Raw genomic sequence first — 25,654 nt, 5'->3', positions numbered from 1 at the left:
CTTGGAAACGTAAGATATATGTAAATTCTAGAACATCTTATATATTATTTTTATTAGAGGAGCAGTGAAATAATCAAACACAAAAACAAAACTACTTTACATAAAAACTAAAAGTATGTGTGTCTCCACACAGCAGAACAGTGTGCGTATGTTTGCTGGTTATGCTGGAAAACTTCAGCTAAATTGCATAGAGCTGTTATAACATATGTTCATGTTTATGTCCACTTTTGTTATATGCCAATTCATAGTGTATTCTATTTCTGGACTTGTTTTTGTTATGGATGTTTAATTGACTTTTGCATGCTTTGTAACATTTTATTGGATGCTAGACATTACCGACTGTTGTCAATTGATAAATTTTGTTTCATGTCTGCAAATATGGCTGGGATTTGCTCTGGGGTGTTGGAAACTTTTTGAACTCAGATGTTTTTGAGGCTTGCTTTTAAACATTTTAGGGTATTTCGGAGCAATCTTTAATCTAGAGTTCATTTGTTTCCACTATGGGGGCAAAAGCCCATGAGAGGAATCTGATGATGAGGAAGACTTTCTAGTCAAGCTGGTCAGAACACAGATTTTTGGCCTTATGAATTTTGGAGACTTTTCTCCCAACTTCTTGTTTCTAGATGACCTTTACTAGTTTGGAGTAGTTCTCCCACAGTCATGTACAAGTCAGTGCTCAGTAAAATGCTCAAGAAACCTCTTTAGAGAGGTCTATGACGACGGAGAGCTCTCTGCGTCTCGGCCTCTCTCTGTCTCCGTAATTCTCTCCTCTAACGTGATTTGCTGTCCAAATTCTAGCTTTCTTCACCACCCTGCATTCTGAAATCTGTCTCCTCAACTCAGTGAGACTCTGCACTGAAGGCTGGGGAATCTTTGCAGACAGAAAACTGGTACAATCGAAAAATTCACCGGGTTTGTTTTTATTAAGCAGTCCTTGACCCAGAGTGCTGCGCTTCCCTCTTTCTGAAATTCACTGTTTTGGCTGCTTTTTCTGGGTTTTATAGGTTTTGTTGTTGTTGTTGTTGTTGTTGTTTTGCAAAAGGTTAAATACAGTACTGATTCCTTCATCATATCTAGATGTAACAATCTTGCATTAATAATTTACAAGTTTAATCTAAATAGTAATTCAATATAAGCACTCTGACTTTTGTAGATACCAATTACCAATTTTTATTTTATGAAAAAATAAATGAAAGCCATTTAATGGCTAATGTTTAGAGTGTAGGATGACAAATTCTGGTATAATACATCTGATAAGGTAACAGATAAGCTCTTATATATTTGTATATTCCCTACACATCTCCAAATATGAAATTTTTGCTCTATTTAAATTTATTTAATATTCATCTCTTACAGCTATTCATCATATTTATGTTTACATTTCCATCTTTTAATATAGAGATTGACAATACTATGTAGCAAGTGAATAAATAAATGAGGGGCAAGTAAAAGATGATTATAGTTATACTATATTACAAATAATAAATTAACTTCCATAAGCAAAGTTTAAACACAATTGATAAGTGGGGAAATGTATGTATAGCATATTTCATACACAAAGGGTGATATACTTAATTTATAAGAAGTCTCTAAAAATTTAGACTATGAAAACCGAAGAGCTTACAGCAATCAGGTAAAATATGACATACTGGTTACAGAAAAATAAATCCAAATGGCTCCATAACATGGAAAATGAAATAATTTTGCATATAACAAGTGAAAATCAAAATAAAGTGTGATTTCTTGTCGGTAAGAGTGGAAAAATATCTCCTTTGACAATATGTCTAATCCATCACTGATGAAAATGCAAAATGCCGTGACTTCTATAAAGAGGAACTTGGTGACATCTAGGGAAATTGCATATGCATCTATAACATAGTACAGTAGTCCCACTTCTAAAAACATACTCCAAAGGTACAGCTGCAAAATAGCTTGTAAACAGTTTTTTCTCCAATATTATTTGTAATAACAAATAACAGTGTTAAAAATTATCAAAACCCCTATCCATATAAGACTGGGTAATATGTATACACACACACACACACAGTCACAAAGCAGAGTGCCCCACTATTGCTAAACCATACCAGCAAGAGCTCTATACACTGATATGGAGTGATTTCCAAAATACAGTGTTAAATGAAAAAAATAAGACACAAAATGGAATATATATTATGCTGACTTTTGAATAATAAAGTGGAAAAATGAACACACACACACCATGGTTTTATTTTTAAAAAAGAAAATGAACAACAAGCAGAAAATACTAAAAATAGTTATTGTTTATCAGGAGAAGGGAAACAAAATGGGAAAAAAAAGAAAAATCTCTTCACCAAAATTATACAAAACAAATAAAGCTAATTGTATATCATTTTGGTGATATAATGTCATATAGGAAAAACAAATCAGTTCAATTGTTTATACATTCTCAAAGCAATATATCTAAGGACAATAGTAAATGCAAAAGAAGAAATTTCAAATGTTATCTTATTGTGTTATTATTATATTGTGGATACCTCATGAAACTTTTGGATATTGTGTGATAATGAAAATAAGTAATTATGTTAATATAGTGCAGGAAATAGGCTTTCAGAACAAATGAGAAAATAGTATAAATCTTATATTTGAATTGAATATAGCAATGCAAATTTTTATGTTTTACTACTGAATGCATCTTCTAATATTGTGCATTGAAAAGATATAAGTGCACTAGCAACCCAGTTGCATAAATACCTCTAACAGTCAGATTTTTGTTTACTAAATGTTTTTCTGCAGTAGAACTAATGGTCATCCTTACACAAAAAGCTCACTTAGGTTCTGTGTAGGAAATACACAAGATAACTTTGGGAAATGCGGTTGGATATAGAGAATGGAAGCTACAAAAAGACTATGGAGTCCCTCTAAAAGACACAAGAGCTAGCTTGGGAAATCTTACTGCATTAAATGGGAATCAATTGTGATTTGAAAAGATGATTACTAAATTATATTAAAACATTAGGTATATAAAAATCCCATAGCTATAAAATAAATGCTTGATAGATAGATACTGACCTACTGACATACATACAGAGATATAGGGAATCATAGAGAAATAAAACAATACTTATTAGAGAACACTGGAGTTTGCCAGACACCAACTAATTGTAATGAAAATTAATAGTTAATGAGAAAAATGAAGATTTTTTTCTGCATTTTCTGTATGGACTACATTATAGAGTTATTAAAACCTTACTAGATGGAGGGGGAGTTTTAAAATACATGCAGAATTTTTTGAAAGAACTAGAAAGTCAAAATTTTGCAATTCTTAATAAGTTAACTTATTTAGGCAAAAAAGTGATTTATACTACTTATGTCTCTAAATAACGAAGCACCAAGGTCAATAAACTTATTCAAGTTTACAAACTATTGGCAAGTAGTGATTTAAAATGAGGCGACCTCATTGCATAGCAGTACGCTAGATAATAAACATAAAACGGAAGATATAGCTCATTGCCTTTTATCCCAGAGGGTTTTAATATTTTTGAATCTGAAATTAAATTCCTTTGCTTGTGAAAAGTCCTATGCTCAGCTTGGAGGCAGCTATGAAACATTAAACACTGTCAATTCTTACTGTGATCCTGTATTAATACTGCATAACATCAATATTTTATATTAAGAATGTTAATTATCCCTGAGATTCTGGAATGCCTAACAGTGCTAAAGTGCTAGTGCACTAATTTTATATTTAATTCACTTTCTTTTTTTCTATTGGTTGTTCTCCCTGAATCTGATTCCTCTCCCTGCAGTGAGAAATGAGTTAATTCAGTTCTCACTGTCAACCGGAAAAGCCTTGCAGCCGAGTTAATTCATCACCTACTGACAAAAGGTTAAAAATATTGAATGTCAATATCCAGAATGTTTTTCCACTCACAGCAATTGTTTGGCAGTGTGATGATGAGTTCTGGGAATACAGTGCAGGGCTTGGGTATTCTCTGTGTTCATTAAGGTACTTTTTAATATGCTTTTTATATGAATATAATATGTTTCACCTTTACTTTTAATATATCTGACTCTGGAGATATAGATATTATGAAATCAAAGCAAATATAACATGAAACATATGAAAATACATTCACAACAAAAGCAAAGTTTCACAGTTGACTTGGAGAATTATCTGCTGGATTTATATCATACAGGTTCATGCCTATCTCATTACACCTTCAGACTCTAGCCACTTACAAAGACTGAACAATAGGATCATCTAATCTTGGAATAAATTTAACTCAATTGACCTGGACAAAGAACTGTGTTAGGCAGCAGAAGAACTAATGCAAAAAATCTACCCCTGAATTAGGAGGATTGGTATTCTAGCAGTTCAATTGACATATATTTATGTGTATGTGTGTGTATATATACATAGGCTTACACACATAAATAGACACATAATACACTGCAGAGAAAATACATTAGAAAAAATATGGTAGCTTAGATGAGACATTATTTTGAGTAGTGGATATACCCATGGAAGTCCTTCACTGAGATTTGAAAATTAGATATATTAATAAACTTTAAAATAATTAAAGGTACTGTCTTTGGAGGTAGTGGCCATCTTGCACATTTTATGCATTCTTGTACAGAGAATACTGTGTGAAGAAATACGTGTAGCAGAGTGGATAAAATACTGAAGTTCCAATTTGACTTTTCAAAACACTGTCTGCATGAATGTACAGTCAACAGGGTTCTTGATCAAAAAATTGTTAACGATAACAACAATAGTAACATTAGTCACTCATTCTGCAGAAGCTGAGAGACAGACTTATTTAGGGATGGTTCAAACCAGAAAGAGTTCCAGAGACCTTTAAGAACAGAAACCTTTCACTCAGTGGAAGCTGGACTCCATGTAAGCAAGGAGATTTTACAGGGAAGGAGCAATTATACTATTCCGGTGAGGAGGGTCGGATCTAGGGCCGTCATGACAGATTGAATATAAGAGACAGGTACTACGGACTTGCAGATAAAACTATCTGATTGAAATCAAGATGAGTGAGGAAAGAGTGAAATACATTTCTGTAGTTTCAGACCTCAATGACAGGGAGCATACAAATGATATTGTGGTACCACCTGGAACGTAAGACAGGGAAGAACACATATGAAAATATATGGACATTTATATGTGTGTTTTTATAGAGGTGTATACACATACACACCATTGTCATTTGTGAAGCAGTATGTCCATATGGGCTCAATATGGAATCACACTTCAGTGGTGATTTATAAGCCAGAGCATAACCGTGTGACCCAAGGTTGTGGTAAGATTGGAGTCAACAACATAGAAAAAACAATATAAGGACAAAATGTTTTTTAATTTATTGAAGATTAAAACCCCATCTTAAACAAAATAGGAATGGATTTAATATGTATATTTTATGGATTTTTTCTTAAGACTTTACTGAAATTTGGATAGAAAGTAATTTACATAGTGACTTTATTTTCTCTTGTACACAAACATCAACCACTTTTGCTTTATTATGTGGTTTGACAAGCTCCTGTTGATTTTGTAATTAGAAATTCTCTAATACCATAAGTTCTGGTAACATGTGAGAATTTGTGGAGATCTCCAGTTATCAGATCCTTAAGATCCTTAAGGATCCTTATCCAGATCCTTAAGACAAATGCAAAACTGAATTTGATATTTTCCAGTTATATAGCATCCTGCAAATTACATTTAGCATTACATATATACTGATAGCTGTATAAGGCTTTAAAGCTATGCAGGGCTTTAATCTGAATAAAGCTGAAATAAATATATCCATGTACTTCTGTGAGGTTTGTCAACTATTGTCATTTAGGTTGTTAAAAAATGTTTGCCATTGCAATATACTTTGTGGTGTATTGCTTGTTTTTACCCTCAACCCAGTGTTTCTGGGCCATATACTGAGTATAAGCATAGGTATGTATATTATCAACTTCATTTAAAAATACTAAATCACTCCTAATGTTGTAAGATGGGTGTGATGTATACCTGCTTCTTAATGTTTCGTACTTGTCCAGTCGTCTTCTCTTTTCAGAGAATGTACAGCAGTAGTGACCACAAATGTGTGTATTGGTTATCAGACTTAGTTTAGCAAATACTGTTATTCAACAGTCCAACAATTAAAATGCAGAACTTCAGTTTGTTCATTTATTTTCCTTAGATGGACTACTTGAATGACAAAGATTTTTTAATTACCTAGTAACTATCTATCAACACTTATTGCATATCACAATGATAGAGTCATACAAATTAAGAAGGAATACAATTCTAAAATATTTTTTTGCAGAGTTTGTTAGTCGGATGAAACATCAGACCATATTTTTTAAAGGTACAAGAATAGCAGAAAGCTCAAATGGAGCAGTGGAATTCTGCACAGAAGGGTCCTTCAGCTATTCGCTATTTCGCTTCTGCTGATTTTGTCCGCTTTGTTTCTGGAATTTCCTCATGCATCTTACCCTCAATGCTCCAACCACTTTAAGGAAACTGTGGCTGTTCAGTCATTTCAATTCAATTGCTTAAATGTGCAGGTGTCTTTCTTTCTTTTTCTGCATTTCTTATATATAGTTGTTGACACTGTTACAGGTGCTCCGCATTTTTCTCTCTTTGCCCACCCACCCCTCCACCTGGCGTTCACCTCACTCCGTCTGGGTCCGTGGGCTCTGCTTCCACGTTCTCTAGTCAGTCCCTTCCCCTTCTCTCACCCAGTCTCCCCGCCCCCCGCCCCTCTGACAGCTGTTAGTCTGTTCCATGCATCCGGGTCTCTGGTTCTATTTTGTTCGTCAGTTTATTTTGCTCATTCGATTCCACGTATAAGTGAGGTTATTTGGTATTTCAGAAACACAGGCCACCTTAACTATTCCCCTGTTCTCGTATTCACCCTGAGAAGATTGATTAAACATAACCCTGACCATCCACCCTCCCCGACTTGGGGTAAGGTTTTTCTAATTTGTGTTCCCTCTGTGCTCTTGTTTCACAACACTAATTTTAAATTAGTTGGGTTTTATTTAGAGTTTTCTTTGTTTACTTAGTTGTAATTACTGTAAATATGTATCCTTATTGTAAGCTCATTGAAGTCAGCAATTTTAGGTCAAGAATTACCCCTCTCTCATTTGCACCTGGTAGACACATAATAAATATTTGTTAAATACATTCAAATCCAGGAAAGGGCTAGAATCTCTGAGGAATAATGTAAATATTTGTATGCTGACAATGAAATAGCAGAAGTTTTTAGATAATTTCAAGTTTTCTGTTACTCTATGACTTTACATCACTGGAGGGCTTTCTTGCATTTTGTTTCCTAAAGTTATGTTGATTTAAAACAGAGAGAAATTCTCCAGATACTATTTAGCTTGATTAGTATATTTTCTTTTCAGTGTTGACCATATTAATTCTAATTATATTTGTGTTAAATAGCAATGCAGTTGATGTGCCCGCTTTACAATGAAAAGAATTTTTTTATATAAACTGTAAATTTATCAATTGGGAGACATTACAAATCCTTTTAAGATGGTTTAATATTCAACAAACTTTGGAGTCAACCTTAGCCAGACATGAAAGACTCAAACTTTCCCCACTCTCGAGGAAAACGCTATTCAGTTGTATATGTGTACACACAGCATATCCCTCTCCCCGGATGCTCATCACACGTGCAGGTGCTTGGATTGCTCCTTCAATTAATTCAGGCTTCAGCTTCACTCTCAGTCTGTTAAGGAAGCCACCGCCCCATGCTATCCAAATAGCTTCCGCTCTGCATCACCTTCCTTCTGTTTTATTTTGCTTCAGCCCACTTACTACCTCTTATACTAGACACTTAATATATACCCGTCCTCTGACATGACCACCAACTTTGCTTCATTCACTGCTGTTTTCCCAAAGCGTACATACGTATTCTATCTGGCACAGAAAAGGTGCTCAATAGGTATTGAATGAATGAATGAGTTAGTGATTGAGTAAACAAAGTAAAAAGGGAAATAAGAAAGCACACTTTGCTAGAGAATTTTTTTTTCTTTTTCTGAGTTAGCATTGAGGAAAACTAAAAGGAAGATATAATAGATAGTCCTTAGCACTGAGTCACCATTGTGTTTTCTATTCCAATTCCTGAGAGTGTTTTGCACTTTGTAACGAACGTCTGAAGAATTCCTTCTTCCTTTGTTTGACTTATGATGGGTTGAGGGAATTTCTACAAGGGATTTCTTTTTTCTTTATTTTTATTCTTGACATTGTTGCAAATGTCCCCTTCCCCCCTCCCAGCTCCCACACCCACTTCCCTCTCGCCATCACCGCATTGTTGCCTGTGTCTATGAGTTATGCCTACATATTCTTTAGCTAATCCCCTCACCTTCTTTCATCCAGTGCTCTCCTCCCTCTACCTTCCTATAAAGGTATTTTTATTTCTTGCATGTGGCTAAGGGTCCTAAAGCCAGAGCCACTTTATTGAACTAGCATTAAAACATCATTATCTTTCACACCTAAAGAACTTAAAAAATAATTGTTCTACAAGCTTAAAAGTACTACAAGAACTATTTTCTGTAGTATAATCACAAGACAAAGTTGATATCTGCATTAACTGCTGAAAACCAGGTATTGCTGTTGCATTGTAATAAATGTCTGAGGGTGTTATTGAATAGGAAAGTATCAGGGAAACAAGAGTAACTGATGGGCAGCAAGACACAGAAAAAGGCCAAACAACTGAAAAATGAAATGAGACAGATAGTGGAGGTGCTTTATTGCATATATTAGATGTCAGATTGGAAGAACAGATGAGTCAAAACTAGTGGGGGTGTTGGAAAGCTTACAAAGCAATGCAGATGAAATGTGCCTTCTTTTTTCTGTGTCTTTAACATAGCTTGGAGTTAAGTTCCTACTAGTACACTAAATTGAACAGTTAGTAATAAAATGATCAACAGTCAATGAACAGCTCAAGAGAAAGAAGTTGTAGGAGACTGTGAATTTAATTTTTTCAATATAAATATGTCAATCCTTGTAAGAGTATATAACAGTGTGTAACACACACTTTTTAAGTTAATTATCTGAATTAGAAAAAATTGTGAATTCTGAAACAACGTATTTCTATAGCTTGCAAATAACTATGCCATTCACTCTTTTTTACTTAAGTGGCCCTCTTGCAATTTTCACTGTTATTTTGGGAGCTTCCCACCCCCTAAATTTTCTGAATCAGCTTGAAGTTGTAAGAATCATTTCCTAAATGATAGGAAAAATATTTTATACACATGAAACATATTTTAAAAGATGTCCCTCTGGATCAAATTGTACAATTTGTTGCTGCACTTTGAAGAAGTCATTTAGAGATATACTTAAAAATTTATACAATTACCTCAGATATGATATGTGCCACTCTAGGAAAAGAAAGTGGCAGACCCTGGCTGGTGTGGCTCAGTGGGTTGGGCATGTCCCACAAATCAAATGGTCACTGATTAGATTCCCAAGGCCCTTATGGAAGGCAACTGATTTAAGTTTCTCTCTCATATCAGTGTTTCTCTTCCTCTCTTTCTCCCTTCTTTCCCTTCTCTCTGTCAAAAAAATGACAAAAAATATCATCTAAAATATATGCAAATGCAAAGAGAAACATGTTATTGGTTACTTGGTGCTCTATTGAAATAATATGGGGAATCCATTTATCTAGAAATATTAGTCTCATATGTAGATTTAGAAAACTCTACAACTAACAAAATTTTAATCTGTTCGTCTGGGACAAATTATCTCAGAGACTGATATTGTCCTTGCCAATAATATATTCAACACAGTTTCATTGTGGGAATTATAATTTATAATAATGATATTTCATGAGCAATAGCATACAGAATGATGTCTCTTAATAATCCAATAAAGAAATAACACTCCAAACCTATGATAGATTAATTACACTATTGTATCAAAGTGGGGGTGAAAGAAATAAAGTCCAAATTTAGCTGAGGTGTAACTTTCTGTGAGTTGGTTCTTTGTAGAATCTGTCTCTCCAGCTACAAGCTGGGTATCCCCTGCCGGCTCAGATCCCTTGCTGCTGACACAGATAGCTCCTGGGCAACAACGCCAGCGGTGGCAGGCAAAGTAGGCTGCTCTGAAGGTTACTGTCCCATGGACTATAAAATGGTTCACACCACTGTCTGTGCAGGTGGACTTGCCAAGGCAGGAACACATGTCCCTGCTCTCCCTAAGACTACATGGTTTAATATACCTGCAGGCCAGTAGTTGCCTGACCACACCAGAACAAGTGTCCCAAGATCTTCAGAGAACTATTTAGATCATCGCTGAGTAGCCTTGCCCGGACTAAATACCTTTGTTTCTTTACATCATAGCCAGTCTCCCATGTGTTATCCATAAGTCCCAGGGGTGCCTGTCAACAGCTGAGCTACTGAGCGCTTATCAATAACAGATGTAGGTAACAAAGCCCTGGTACAGCTTCCTAAATTCACCCTTAGATCAAAACAACTTCACCTAAGTCATAAACAAGTAGATTTGAAAGCATGGCACACCAGTGCACAATATAACCCATAAGGGAATATTTTCATATTGAATGTAAATTAAATGTTAGAGTGGACACTTGTTAACTATACCAGTGGTTGTTTACCATCAACCATGCACTTAAAATTATTTACAGGGCCTGCTTTCACACCGCGTAGATTATGAAGCAAGGATAAGAAATATCCCTTACTAAGAAATGTATGGATCTTTAGAAAGGTAAGGTGTTTACAGAAGACCCCTCTACTACACGCTGGAATCTTATGTGTATATATCTCAGGCTTCTCACTCAAAACTACAATCCAAGTGAAAAATATAATTCTGTGACTCTCTATGCACTATTTTTGTGCATTCCATTTTAGCAATTTTATCGCTATAAATGTGCTAACCACAGACCAAAACATTTGCCTGTATATTTTCCTTTTTGCTTTGATCTAAAATAACACCATTTCAAGTTTATTGGGATCTAGGGATTAGGAACATTATGCTCAAGTCTCATTTAACCAATAGAACATGTCAGAATTGTCCTCAGTTCCCCTAAACATTTATTATAGAACAATACATTCAGATCCAATTTTTATATGAGAGAGCAGTCTGCCTATAAATAAATTTCCATTTTACTGAAACATTCCAATTAGTCAACAACGTGTGTGTGCTTGTGGTGTGTGCATTATGGGATTACTTTGATTGGAATTTTAAATCAATTGATTTAAAATGCAACATTTTTGTTGTCAAATTGAAATGTAAAATATAACAATATTGTTCTTCATATACTAGGTTGGTAGAGACTTTATGTGTCTTTCAACGAAGTTTATTTTAACAATATTTGCATTTTTTAAATAAAGCTAAAACTAAGCAGGAATTAATTGCTATCATCAGCAGGTTGTCAGGTTTATGCAAATGAAGATTTAGAATCCTGCAATGCCACCTAAAACATTTTTTTTAATCCAACTTTCTCTTTGTAAGCAGGGAGATTTGGAGTCTGAAAAATCCTCCCTCAATATTTGTTTTCTTTTTTTTTCCATGTAGAATCATTCAAAAGGGACAATATCAGTGAAATCATGGCAACTTGGGTTTTGTCTCTCCAATATTTCCCAGAGTAAGAGTCTGTGATCCCATGCAAACAAAAGAGGGCCATTTCTATTTATGGAGCCTGCGGCTAGGAAACTGGCATATTAAATAAGAAACGAACGAACTTCAGCTGTTTCATGCAGTTCCACTTCTTCACACCCCTGGCTACATGGAACTCCATAGTCTGGGTGTATTCTCTCTGAAACTGGTCTCTACTTCCAAGTCCCAACGACACCTTGTTCTGCCCAACAATTGAACACTGGCAGCTTATATGTGATTATGAAGACAGGAGCTTCCTACAACCCCATTCTAACATTCTCTTGATAACCGAGCCCCCTCCCTTATCTGCTCCACTTGAAAACATTTGTAATTAAGACCTTTGGCCTTTCGTATAATTGTCCACAGTGTTGCAGCATCCTGGGACAGTCACTCAGCTCCTATTTCAAAGTGATTATGGAAAACCTGCAGTTGCTAATTTCACGTGATGATCACGCGTATTTTAAACTCTAGAACTGTGTAAGTCAATAGCAAAATGACCTAAGCCTCACTAAAAGTCAGAGATGATACTAGGGAGACCATCTTGAAGGCCACTGATTCTTCTCAAGTTATGTGAAGAATAAGTAAAATAATTCTATTCTATACCTCTTTTTTATGTAGTTCTGGATTGCAAATATAGAAATTGTAAGGTTTTACAGTTCTACTCTTTATCATTTCAAAATATTCTTCAAGCATTAATTTGTGGGCATTATTTATCTGAAGGTTAGAAAAAGAGTTTGAGGGTATAATAGCCATACAAAATAAATTTGGAAATAAAAAAAAGTGGCTTCTTAGCTTATAAAAATATTTCATTTTCAACCAAGAACATAAACAAACAGTCTAACAAGAAAAGGGTAAAGACAGAACTCATGATAAAATATGAAATGAAGTAAAAAATGGATACTATTATTTGGTCATTATTAAACAGTTGTTTTAAAAATAACTATTTTAATCTCATTAAACTTCAAGTACATTCACTTTCTTCTTCATCAGGGACCAATTTTTTGAGTATTTATTCAGGGTAAGGCACACTACAGAGACTTTTGTATGTGACATTTCAGTCAATCACCTAACGACCTGAATTTGGTGCCAATCTTATCATCATGTCACAGTTTAAAAATATGGTTTAGAAATAGTACGTGAATTGTGCAAATTTGCATAGATAATTAATAGTTAATCCAATTTTCAAAATCTAGATCTTCACAGCCCATATATAAAGTCCCTGAATATCATGCATACATCCCATTCATACATATACTTGCTGTTTTAGATTATTATTAACACTCTAACAATTTTAAACCATACATTATAATAGCTGTTAACTATATATGTATTTGTTAAAAGAACTGTCATATGCCATATACCCATTCATGATAAAAACTCTCAGTAAACTGGGAATAGAGGGAAATTTCATCAACTTGTTAAACAATACATACAGAAAACATACAGCTAATATTATACTTCTTAATGGTAAGAAACACACCTGTCCCGCTAAGATGACATATGGAAGGATATCTTCTCATACGACTTCTATTCATCACTCTGAGGGAAGTTCTAGCCAATACAGTAAGGTAAGAAAAGGGAAGAAAAGCAGCACAGATTGTGAAGGAAAAAAAATAAAACTGTCCGTGTTCACAGACGACATGACTGTCTACATAGAAAATGTTGAAGAACAAAAAAAAATCCTGGAACTAATAAGTGACTATAGAAGATTGCAAGATGCAAGGTGAAAATGCAAAATTAATTGCTTGCCTGTACTAGCAATGAGCAGCATTTGAAATTAAAATTAAATATCATTTATATCAGCACCCCCCAAAATGATATAGGTTGGTGTAAATCTAACAAAATATTTATAAGACCTATTTTAGCATAACCACAAAAGTCTAATGAATAAAATAAAAGAAGAACTAAATAAATGGAGAGATAGCTTATGTTTATGTTTAGAAAAACTCGAAACTATCAAGATGTCAGTTTTTCTCAACTTATTTTCTAGATTTAATAAAATCCCAATGAAAATCCAAGCAAGTTATTTTGTAGATATTGAAAAGTTTTTCTCAAATTTATATGGGGAGAAAAATGACTCAGAATAGCCAGTGCAATATGAGGGAGAAGAACAAATTTGGAAGGACTGAATCTATCCTACTTGAAGCTACCATAATCAAAACAGCATGTATTTGTGAAAGAATAGACAAATGCAACAATGGAACAGATTAGAGAACCCAGAAATAGACCCACATTGATTTAGTAAACTAACATTTGACAAGTGAGCAAAAGCAATATAATAGAGCAAGATAGTCAATTCAAAAAATGGCCCAAAACAACTAGACATGCACATGCAAAAAAAAAATTAATCTAGACACAGGTCTTATACCATGCACAAATATTAACTGAAAGTGAGTCAGAGACATAAATGTAACATGGAAGGCTGTAAAACTCATAGAAGATAATATAGGAGAACACCTGTGTCCCCTTGGGTATTGCATTGACTTTCTCAGTCCATAAGAAAAACAGTTGATAATTTTAACTATATTAAAATTGAAAATCATTCCATGAAAGGCCATTTCATGACAGGAGAAAATAGGCACACTGAGAAAATATTTGCAAAATATACATCTTATAAAAGACTATTATCCAAAAGAGGTGGTGAACTTATAACGCTCAACATAAAATAAAATGATTAAGGAATGGGCCAAAGACCTTGACATATACCTCACCAAAGGAAGTATGCAGATGACACATAAGGATGTGAAAAGATGGTCCACATTTTTATGTTATTAGAGAAATACAAGCTCAAACAATAGTGAGAATCTGTAACTGATGTTAGAATGGCCAAAATCTACAATAAATGTTAGAACACTAGCCACATCAAATGCTGACAAGGACATGAAACTACAAAAACTGTAATTCATTGCTGGTGGGAATACAGAATGGTGCAGCTACTCCAGAAAAGAGTTTGTTTTTTCTTATAAAACTAAACATGTGCTTACCATACTCCCCAGGATCATCTGCCTAGGTGTTTACCTACAGGAGTACAAAATGTAATGTCTACACAAAAACTTGCACACAGATGTTTATAGCAGCTTTATTCATAACTGCCAAAACATTTCAGTAACCAGGGTTTTCCTAGGTAGGTGAATGGATAAATAAACTGTGGTATATCCAGATAATTAAATATTATTTAGCGATAAAGAGAAGCAAGATATTAAGCCACGAAAAGACATGGAGGAACCTTAAGTGCATGTTAGTAAGAGAAAGCAAATCTGAAAAGGCCACATATCGTTTGGTTCCAACTGTATATCATTCTGGAAAAGGCAAACTCTCGAGACAAGATTTGTGCAGGGTAAAAAGATAGTGGCCACCAGGGGTTAAGGTGTGGGGAAGAGATAAATAGGCACTGCACAGAGGATTTTTAGGCAGTAAAGATACCCCATAAGACAAGACAATGAAGGATACACGTCACAATACATTTGCTCAAACCCATAGGAGGAACAACCCCAAGACTGACCCCTCATGGAAACTGTGAACTTTTCACGGATGTGAATTGTGATCATGATATGCCAATGCAGTGGGTTCATCAAGTGTAACAATTTGGTGAAGAATGTTTATAATGGGAAAGAATGTGAATGTATAGAAGCAGGGGTATACGGGAAATCTCTGAATCTTTCCCTCATTTTTTTTGTAAACCTAAAACTGTTCTAAAAAAATAAAGTAAAAAAAATAATTCATATTGAACTATCAGCATGAGAGTTTTATTTATATGGCAAAATACATGAAGCAGAATAAGAAAAATTAGATGAGGAAATCTGAGACATTTTGTTTAACATCTGGTTATAACATTGTAATAAAAATGATACAGAATTCTTTTAAAATGCAGTATACCAGTTGCTAGTTATAAGTTTTAAAACATCTGTGAAATACATTCTTTTGATTTATTTTATATTCCTACTTATAATCTTGATAAAAAAATGTTTAACACACTGTAAGAAATGACGAGAGATTGAATAAGAAGTCGTACACCTCTTAGTCATGGCTAAGTGGCTCAGATGGTCAGAGTGTCATCCCCAACACCAAAATGTTGTGGGTTCAGTCTCTGGTCAGGGCATGAACTCTCCCTCTCTCTTTCCCCCACCCTTCTTCTCCCTTCCTCTCTCTCTAAAATCAATAACCATTTCCTCAGGAGACAGTGATTAAACAAACAAAAGCTCATCTAATTTTCTATGACAATAAAGAAGTGCCATAGGAAGTCCAGGGATTTATGAAAATAAATAAAACCAGTTTAGTGAGAACCTGGTAGTAGGCCTGGGTCTTTCCATTCTGTCATATAGCTGAGTGCCATAGAGGGTATTTTTAAAGTCCTTTATTTTGCTTCTTCCTTTGATTTATTTTTAGGATTGACAAAATAGAGAGAGGTAAGTTAAAACTTTGGACTCTTGATCAGACATGTAATAGAAATCACTCTCTGCTGTTTACAAACAACCTGGCCTGGGACAAGCTGCCTCATATTAGCAAATCATAGTGGTGTGCAGTCATTTCCACGTGCTCATCCTTTCCACGTGCTTTCCACTCCTTGTTTAGCTGTTGCAAAGGTCATAACGGGCCATGGAAAAAATAATTTAGCACAGTACCTTACTCATCATAAGTACTCTGAAAACAATAGCTATTTATTATCTTTCTCATCACTTCTGTATAAAGGGAAATACTGTATTTATTGTGTAAATGTGGGAATAGATAAATCCATGTCAGAAGTACTTACTAGGCCCGCAGTGGAAGTCAAGTCTGTACAGCAGATATGCCTGAAGTTCCTGACAGATATGGTTGCATTTTAATTTTCTGAAACCATGAAATGACTGAAATATTTGAGCAAAAGATAGGAGGAAGAAATCCCACGCAGAGTGCTTGGCTCTAACAGCAAGGGGCTACTGAGAGGGAGCTTGCTTTCTTGCTGAGTATCCTGATAGCAGTAAGGCACTTGGTGGTTTAACAATTTTGCTGCAGACAGTTGTCACATCCTGGTCTGAAACCAGGGAGAATCCCCCAAATCTAACATATCCTAACATTGTATTTTACTAGATTTTTCTGGCTTAAAATAGACTTCTGCTTGCAGCAGAAATTATATGTGATTCTTAGATTTAATGCATGGTTCAAATTCATGCGTTCCATTAGCATTTTTGTTCCTTTTACGCGTCAAACTATAGAATTTTCTGCAATTGTCACGGAGTCACTTTATCTTCTTCCAGAGCTCCATGATTCCTTTGAAAGGAAACTAAACTCCCATTTTCCCCTGCAATTGAGGTGAGTTAAAATTTGAAGCTGGATTCATATTTCAGAATGTTCACATACAGTGGTAGTTCCCACAGCTCAGCATGTGACTTAGTATAATATAAATTATTCATTAAGGTGAAGCATTCTGACCTAACAACCTTTACTCCTGTTAAAAAAGCTGCAGTTGAAAACTTGCTTTGCATGCAAATTATAGCAACTACAAATCTATGTATCCTGCAGAGGCTGAGAGTAAGGCTACATAGCCCTCTGCAACTAAAAGCACAAATTTGAGAGATCATCTAATGTAGCATTCATTTGACTTTCTGAACACATGGATATAGTGCTCTTCACAGCTAATTCATCTTCTCGCAGTTCATGATCTCCTAGCTATGCTCTCAGTGTCTTGCATTTTCATCTGCCTTCCTTCACGAGACATGTACCCTGTCATCCAAAACAAACAAAAAACAAAACAAAAAGAAAACCTCTTCATGACCCAGCAATTCCACTTCTGGGAATTTATCCGAAGAAACCTGAAACACTAATTCGAAAGAATACATGCACTCCTATGTTCATGGTAGTGTTTACAATTGCCAAGGTCTGGAAACAGCACAAGGGCCCATCAATAGATGAGCTGATAAACAAGCAGTGGTACAGTTACACAATGGATTCTACTGGACCATAAAAAACGAAGGGTCTCTTACCCTTTACAGCAGCATGGAAGGATCTGAAGAATTTTGTACTAAGTGAAACAAGCCAATCAGAGAAAGACACGAACCATATGATCTCACTCATATGTGGAATCTAATGAACAAAATGAACTAACAAGCAAAACAGAGACAGACTCAGAGAGAGAGAGAGCTGGCTGACAGCTGCTGGGTGGGAGCAGGGTTGCACTGGGGATGGTGGTGGAGAGATTCAACAAATAAAATAATATTAAAAAACTCATAGACACGGACAACAATGTGGTGATTGCCGGGCGGGGGGGAGGATTGAGGGCGGTGGAGGTGGTTATAGGGAAGGAAGGTAAGGAAGATGGAAGGAGCCTTGACCTGGAGTGGCGATCACCCACTGCAGCACATGGATGGCTGCAGAATTGTGAGCCTGAAACGTACAATTTTGTTAACCAGTGTCACTCTCATAAACTCAGTAAAAAGGAGTAAAATGAAATGTTTCCAAATTAAAATCTTTCCATGACAAAATATTAACAGTTTACCTTTGATTCAGCTATAACATGTCAGGCACATCTGTGTGAAACATGTCTCATGTAGATTCTGTGAGCCACTATGTAAAGATCTATTTCTTCATGGCAGAATATTTTCAAACTATTTTATTTCAAAGTTATCACAACAAAGGTTTTATCTACACAAAAATTTTCCACATTGAGTTTTGCTGGACATCAAGGAGTTTCTTAACATTTTATTTCCAATGTCCACTGTATTAATAAAAGTATCCTCACATAAGAGTTTAAGGAAAAATATTTTTAAAAATTTTACTAGGGCCTTGAAGACTTAAATAGGGGTTGGGAGTATAATATATGGACAGACAAGGGACATTGTAGTTGACTATACACCTCTCTTACTAACTAGGGCTGTAGTCCTAAATATTTTATGTAGTTGTGTATATATATGTACACATGTGTGTGAGCACACACATGCACATATAGATAATGGTAACTGGTGTGACGGAAAAAAATCTAATGCCAGGGAAAGTAAGGGATATGAGCAGGAATGAGGGCAGTGAGGTTATTTGAGATTGAGTTTTTGTGCAATTGTGGAGGTGACTTTTAAGTGCAGATCTTAAACAGGGATGACATCATCACCAATGTGAGGACTTTCAGGCAGGGTGGAATAGCAAAAGCAAAGTTCTAGGGCAAGTGCCTGGTGAAGTAATGGAAGTGATACAGGGCAGTATAGTTAAATGATAAATGAGTGAGAGAGTTATATGATATGAAGTCAAAGAGGTTTTTGATTAAAGTCAAGAGTTTAGATTTTATCTTTACTGCAATGGATATTCATATAAGAGTTTTAAACAGAGGAATGAGTTTCTCTGAGTTTTGAAAATAGTCTTGCTAGTGCATGGAAAACAATTCCTATATTAGTACAAGCTGATGCATGGGGAGGCAGAGAGAAGTCATAGCAGTTATTGAATTAAAGGATGAATGTGGGCTGACTTAGATGGATGGTTCAGAAGGCACAAGATGTGGATGGGTACTAAGTATATTTTGTAGGCAGAAACAAACTGCACTGCATTGACTGTGAGAGTTGAGAGAAAGGCAGGAATTAAAAATTATTCTTGTTTTTGCTTTAGGGTAGATGATGAGTTCATTTTCTAATACAGAACAGTGTGTGGGAAGAACAAGTTTGAGTGGAACAATAAAAGGTTCTGCTTATGTTTTCTAGGTTTGAGGTTAGGTTCATTACACTAAGAGACCTTTGATTTGTGTTTGGAATTCATCATGCTGTCCTCATTCAAATGTCTGTGATTTTGCACACCTTCCCAAACACCCCCACGGTGTCTTTCATGTCATTCTTCCCTTGATGCACTCCAAATGACCCTGCAAATCTCAGCCCAGTTGTTACCATCTTCCAAAAGCCTTCCTGGTCCAACCTAAATGTCTGGTTGGTGCTTTGTACTGATTCATTTATTTACTTGCCTTTCTTTCCCCATTATGTCAAGTATAACAAGGGGAAACATTACCTTTTTCATCTCTTTTTGTTTTCAGACACTAACCCAGGCATCCAATAAAACTTTGTTATCTCTGAAGAACTTCCTATTGTGTACTCATAGAATAAAACCCATAGCTCATTACAGAGGGAGAGGTCCAGTGAGGACCAGAGCCCACCCCCTGAGTAAGGTAGGTCAGCCCACCTATACAAAGACTATACAAGGATGAGGACCTTGCACACAAACAAAACCATGGGTTGTGGCAGTGTGTGCCTCTGTGCTGATGTCTATGTACTTCTATATTTCTAGAGGGGGGAGGGAATGAGTAAATATTTTGCTATTTGGACTTCCCTAATTTTGACTAAATAATCTCAATATAAAGAACTAATGGATAAAGATAGGTCTGGAAACTATGATAGATGATGGATTTGGAGAGAAACTTTAAGATAATCCAGGCCTATATAAATTTTATGACCCTAATACACCAGGAATAAGCAATGCCATTCTAATGGCCAGGATATGATGACAAATCACTGACTCACTCCCAAGCCTCTATCTGGGACACCTCTCCACACCTATGTGGACTGGACAGAAATGTTTCAGGGTGCGTTATTTTTTTTAAGAGGAAGTCTTCACTCTGCACATTGCAAAAGACTTACTGATGGACTACTAAGAATAGAGGAATGATGTTGTAAATGGGAAAAAAAGGTAAATGGTTTACTCCACCAAAATCCTAATGACCAGGGAAACACGTTCCATGTTTAAACTGAAAATCAGATTTTTGTTTGTTTTAAGTGCTTCTTTGCATTTAACAAATGTAAGTAATTTATTATAAAAACACATTTTTTAAAACTAAAATCAAAAGCAACGGTACATAGTTTGCTTGTGCTATCACATTAATTAGATTAGGTAAGGCTAACTTTTTAAATAACTTCATTTAATTCATGTAAAAGTGGAACAGTTCCAAGCGGTGAATGCAACTGCTATTGCAAAATAAAATAAGCTGTGATAGATTAATCTTCAGAGTGTTTCCTTGATTAAAATGTGCAACATAATATGTGTTGGAAACTTACTCCTAAATGTAAGGTTTTCTCACTAGTTTATTGCATCTTCTTAAAATTTTTCTTTAAAAAACATTTTGAAGTAGAATGATTGTTTTCTGTTTTCTGGAGGTCCTGGTTTTGTTCTTATTCTTTTCTTTTCTAACTTTGTATTTATCATAATTTGGGCTTGTAATTTCTAATACCTACAAAAATTCTAAAGCTCAAAGTAAGAATTATATTTTAATCTTTATCCACTTGAAAATTATTTTAATATTTATTTTTTCTCTAGAAAAATATGACCTTTTAAGGTTACTGTATTCACAGACAATATTTTTCCTGAAGTTTACCTTTCTTGAGTCCTAATAGTTTGACTTAGGCTTTAAAAGGTGTGAGAAAAATAGTAAAAACACCCTGTTTGCTACCCTTGAGAAAACACTTGATACAGTACTTTAAGTATTTGTGTATGTGTTTATTTAAATATATATATATCCTAATATCTTTGAGATGCAAATGAATTATCCTTTAAGAATTTATCAAATAAAAACGTCTTACAGAATTAATAAGATTACTGTTTTTGTAAAACTATTCTAATCTATTTGCATTTATTTTTAATCATGAAAAGTCTGCAGAGATGAACTTATTACAATTTATCTTTGTCATTCTTGTCACTAATGTTTTGCTCTGTGCAGTTTTTAATTTTAAGATCAATATATATTTTCTTCATTAAAACACTTAATTATAATGAATCTTCTCTGGGGAGTGTGTGTGTGTGTGTGTGTGTTTTCAATTAATTCCTTAGCATTAAATATACTGAACTCAATCATTAAAATGTTAAAAATGTGGTCTTATGGATGGGTGAAAATGCTGTTTCTAAAAGCTTAGCTATATATTAATTATATTTTAAATAATAAGATTAAACAAAAATTCACAATGCAACATACTAGATATAATTTGTCACCTTTTTACATTTTTTTCTGTGTGTGAATATAATGATTAAAAAACATACTTATATCACCATTATTACAACTTGTTTTCCCCAGTAATAAAAGAAAACCCTGTTTATCTAATTCTTTTCCCCCTTTTTTCTTTTTTATGCTAAACTTGTCAGCCTAGTTATCTTAATTTGATGTTAGTATTTTCATTTTTAAATTCCTATATACACAGAATTTTAATTCCATACAAATACAATTAATAGCCTTTTAACTTTTCTTTCTTGACTCTGCCATGCCATTTAACACAATCATTACCCTCTATTAGCTTTATGTTCTCTCTTGTCTTGAATTTTATAACCACATTCAAGTTATTCTCGGTTTTTCATGGATTTGCCTTCTCGTTGCCCTGGAATATCAGTATTTTTATACTACATTCTGCTACAATTTGTTTTTGTCACTCATCATTTTATACACTCCCTCAGATTTTTCTCCTGCTCAGTCAGGGTGTCCACAATACACTGATAAGTCACAGATTTATAATACTCCACAAACGTCCGTCTCCCAAAGTCCAACTCCATTTTTTTGCACTGCGATGAATCTTCATTTGGAAAGTTCACAGGTACTCAAAAACTATCATGCTCAAAATGAAACTACCCCACGCTCCAACATTATATTCCTGGTGTCTAATCTCTGTATTTTGAATAATGCCAAGCTATTCCCCCAGACTCCAGAGTCAGAAACAGGCATTTCCTTTTCTCGTTTCCCACAAGATGAACTCCACTGCATCTCCTTTCTATGACTCGCTCTTTGTCACTGATAATTCAGCCTTCATTCTTAATCTACACTATTATAACTGTTCAGAACTCTTATCTTGGTCTCCAGGTTTGAAGACTTCCAGTCCACTATCCCTTTTACACTCACAGTGATCTTTCTAAATTGAAAATCTAATCATGTCACTTCAGCAGTGAAACTTTTACTGGCTCTGGGTTGCTTTCTGCGGGGAGACAGATCTGAATCGTGGTTAACAAAGCTCTTTGAGACCTTGCCTCTGTAGTTAACACACCTCAGCTACGTTTCTCTACTTTTCAATGTAAAAATGCTTAGCAATGGGGAAGGTATATTCTAAGACCCTCAGTCAGTGCCTAAAGGGATGGATAATACCCAATCCTATGGAGAAACACCTCAGGGACATTGTAAGTTTAGTTCTAGACCACTGTCTTAAAGTAAACATTTCATTAAAGGCAGTCACACAAATTAGGGGGTTTCCCAGTGCATAGAAAAGTTATGTTTATAGTACACTGTAGTCAATTAAGTTTTCAATAGCATTATGTCTAAAAAATCCAATGTATATAACTTAATTAAAAATATTTTATTTCTAAAAAATGCTAACCATCATCTGAGCTCTCAGTAAGCCACAAATTTTTGCTGGTAGAAAGTGTGGCCTCAGCATTGATCAGGGTGGCGGTCGCTGAAGGCTGAGCTGGCTGTGACAAGTTCGTAAACCAAGACAACAGCCAAGTTATCCACATGGATTCACTCTTTCTTTCACTGCTGATTTCTCTGTAGCATGTGGCACTGTTTGATAGCATTTTACCCAAAGTAGAAGTGCCTTCCAAATTAAAGGCAATTCTCTCAAACGCCACCACTACTTTATCAACTAATTTCATGTGATAGTTTAAATCCTTTGTTGTCATTTCAGCATTCTTCACAGTCTCTGCATCAGGAGCTGATTCCCTCTGAAGAACTCACTTTTTGTGCTTAGAAGAAGCAATTCCTCATCCCTTAGTTTTCCCATGAGACTGCAACAATGCAGTCACATACCCAGGCTCTACCTCCAGTTCTGGTTCTCTCGCTATTTCTACCACAAGCTGCAGTTACTTCCTCTACCTCTCAAAGTCATCATGAGGGCTGGAATCAACCTCTTCCAAACTCCTGTCAATAGTGATATTTTGACATCTTCCTGTGAATCACAGATGTTCTTAATGGCATCTAGAACGCTAAGTACTTTCCAGAAGGTTTTCCATTTGCTTTGCCAAGATCCATCAGAGGAACCACGGTCTGTGGCAGCTATAGCCTTATGGAATGTATCTCTTCAGTAATAAGGTTTGAAAATCCAAATGAATCCTGGAGTCATGGGCTGGAGAGTAGTTGGTGGTTGTGTTTGCAGGCATGAAAACAACATTAATCTTGTTGTCAGCCTCCATCAGATCTTCTGGGTGAACAGGTGTGTTGTCAATGCACAGTAATATTTTGAAAGGAATTTTTTTCTGAACACTAGATCTCAACAGTGGGCTTAAAATATTTAGTAAACCATGTTGTAAATTGATGTGCTGTCACGCAGGATGTGTTGTTCCATTTGTAGCGCACAGGCAGAGTAGTTTCAGCAAAGTGGTGTAGGGCTCTTGGATTTTCAGAATGGCAAACGATCACTGTCTTTAACCTAAAATCACCAGGTGCATTTGCTTCTAACAAGAGAGTCAGCCTGTCCTTTAAGCGTTGAAACCAGGTATTGACTTCTCTTCTCTGGCTGTGAAAGTCCTCAGGGGCCAAGTTTTCCCAATACTAGGCAGTTTCATTTTGATTGAAAGTCTGCTGCTCAATGTTGCCACCTTTATTAATGATCTGAGCTGGGTCTCGATAACTTGGCACGGCTTCCACATCAGCACTGGCTGTTTTGCCTTGCGTTTTCGTGCCATGGAGATGGCTTTTTTCCTTAACCTCTATAAACCATCATCTCTGCTAGCTTCACACTTTTCTTCCATAACTTTCTAACCTCTCGCAGTCTTCACAGAACTGAAGAGTTGGGGCCTGGCTCTGGATTAGCCATTGTATTAAGGGAATGATGTGGCTGGTTTGATCCTCTGTCCAGACCACTAAAACTTTCTCCATAGCAGCAATAAGGCTGTTAAGATACATTTATTATTGAATAAATTTGCTGCCTGAAATGAGCATGGTTTGTGACACCCCAAAACAATTACTTTGAAGATCACTGATGACAGATCATAACACATATGATAATACTTAAAAATTTGAAATATTTTTGAAAAATATCAAAACGTGAGACAGAAGTACAAAGTGATCAAACGTTATTGGAAAAATGGTGCTAATAGATATGCTGTACTCAGAGTTGGCACAAACCTTCAATTTGTAAAGTACATAGTATTAGAGAAGCAAAATAGTTTGCAGTGTGTTAAAACGAGGTATGTCTGTATATACTGTTTCATTTTGTACACATACATAGCCATGATAAAGTTTAATTTATAAATTAGACACAGTAAGGGATCCTCAAGAATAACCAGTAATGAAATAGAACAATTAAAACAATATGCTGCAATAAATTTTTGTGAATGTGGACTCTCTTTTTCTCAAAATAGTTTATTAGACTGCATGTACCTTGTCCCTTAAAGGAAGCATTCTAGGGCTTCTCTTACGCATATCCAAGTTGCCATCATCACTACTTTCACACTTTGGGGCCGTCGTTAGTAAAGTAAGGGTTGCGTGAACACAAGAACTGAGACTGCCACTAAGTGACTGTTTGGTGGATGTCATATGCAGCGTAGATGCAGGGCAAACAAATGAATCACATCAGGTACAGGTTGCAGCTGGCTGGAAAGAGATTTCATCATGCTAGTCAAAATGGTATGCGATTTAAAACTTGTTGCTTATTTCTGGAATGTCTTATTTAATATTTTTGCACCATCATTGATCATGAGGAATTGAAACCACAAAAATCAAACTGAACTAAGAAGGAAATGGGGACAGTCTCATAGGTGGAAAGGAGATGACAGTTAGTGGGGGCGGGGGGAAGGTTAGGGGGTGGAGGGAATGAGCAAAAAGGATTAAAGTTTCATAAACATGGACAGAGTGTGGTGATTGCTGGCAGGAAATGGGTATAAAGGGACCAAAAGGTGATGGAAAAAATACAGTAAGATTAAATTAAAAAATCAAAACTGTAGATAAAGGGGAACTACCGTGCTCTAACCACCCTACAGTACTTGAATGATGTTCTCTATGTACATCAGCTTTCTTTTTTATGCCTTTCTTACAGTGTTTTGTTCATCTGACAGAAAGCTTCTTCTGCATACCGCTACCACATACCTCTTCTCTACAAGTACAAATTCCTTTTTTTAAGATTTTGCTTATTTATTTTTAGAGAG

The 25,654-nt window shown here is 35.4% G+C and overlaps 1 pseudogene; it reads right to left on the bottom strand.

The window, feature by feature from the left end:
• Nucleotides 1–22,882: 22,882 nt before the first annotated feature.
• On the bottom strand, nt 22,883–24,413 carry LOC123818723 (annotated as a pseudogene).
• Nucleotides 24,414–25,654: the final 1,241 nt, after the last annotated feature.

This window comes from Phyllostomus hastatus, unplaced genomic scaffold (assembly GCF_019186645.2).
Source record: "Phyllostomus hastatus isolate PE091 unplaced genomic scaffold, TTU_PhHast_1.1 phas_contig_29, whole genome shotgun sequence".
Taxonomy (NCBI): domain Eukaryota; kingdom Metazoa; phylum Chordata; class Mammalia; order Chiroptera; family Phyllostomidae; genus Phyllostomus; species Phyllostomus hastatus.
The sequence above is the reverse complement of the archived record's forward strand: the minus strand, read 5'-3'. Positions and strand labels throughout refer to the sequence as shown.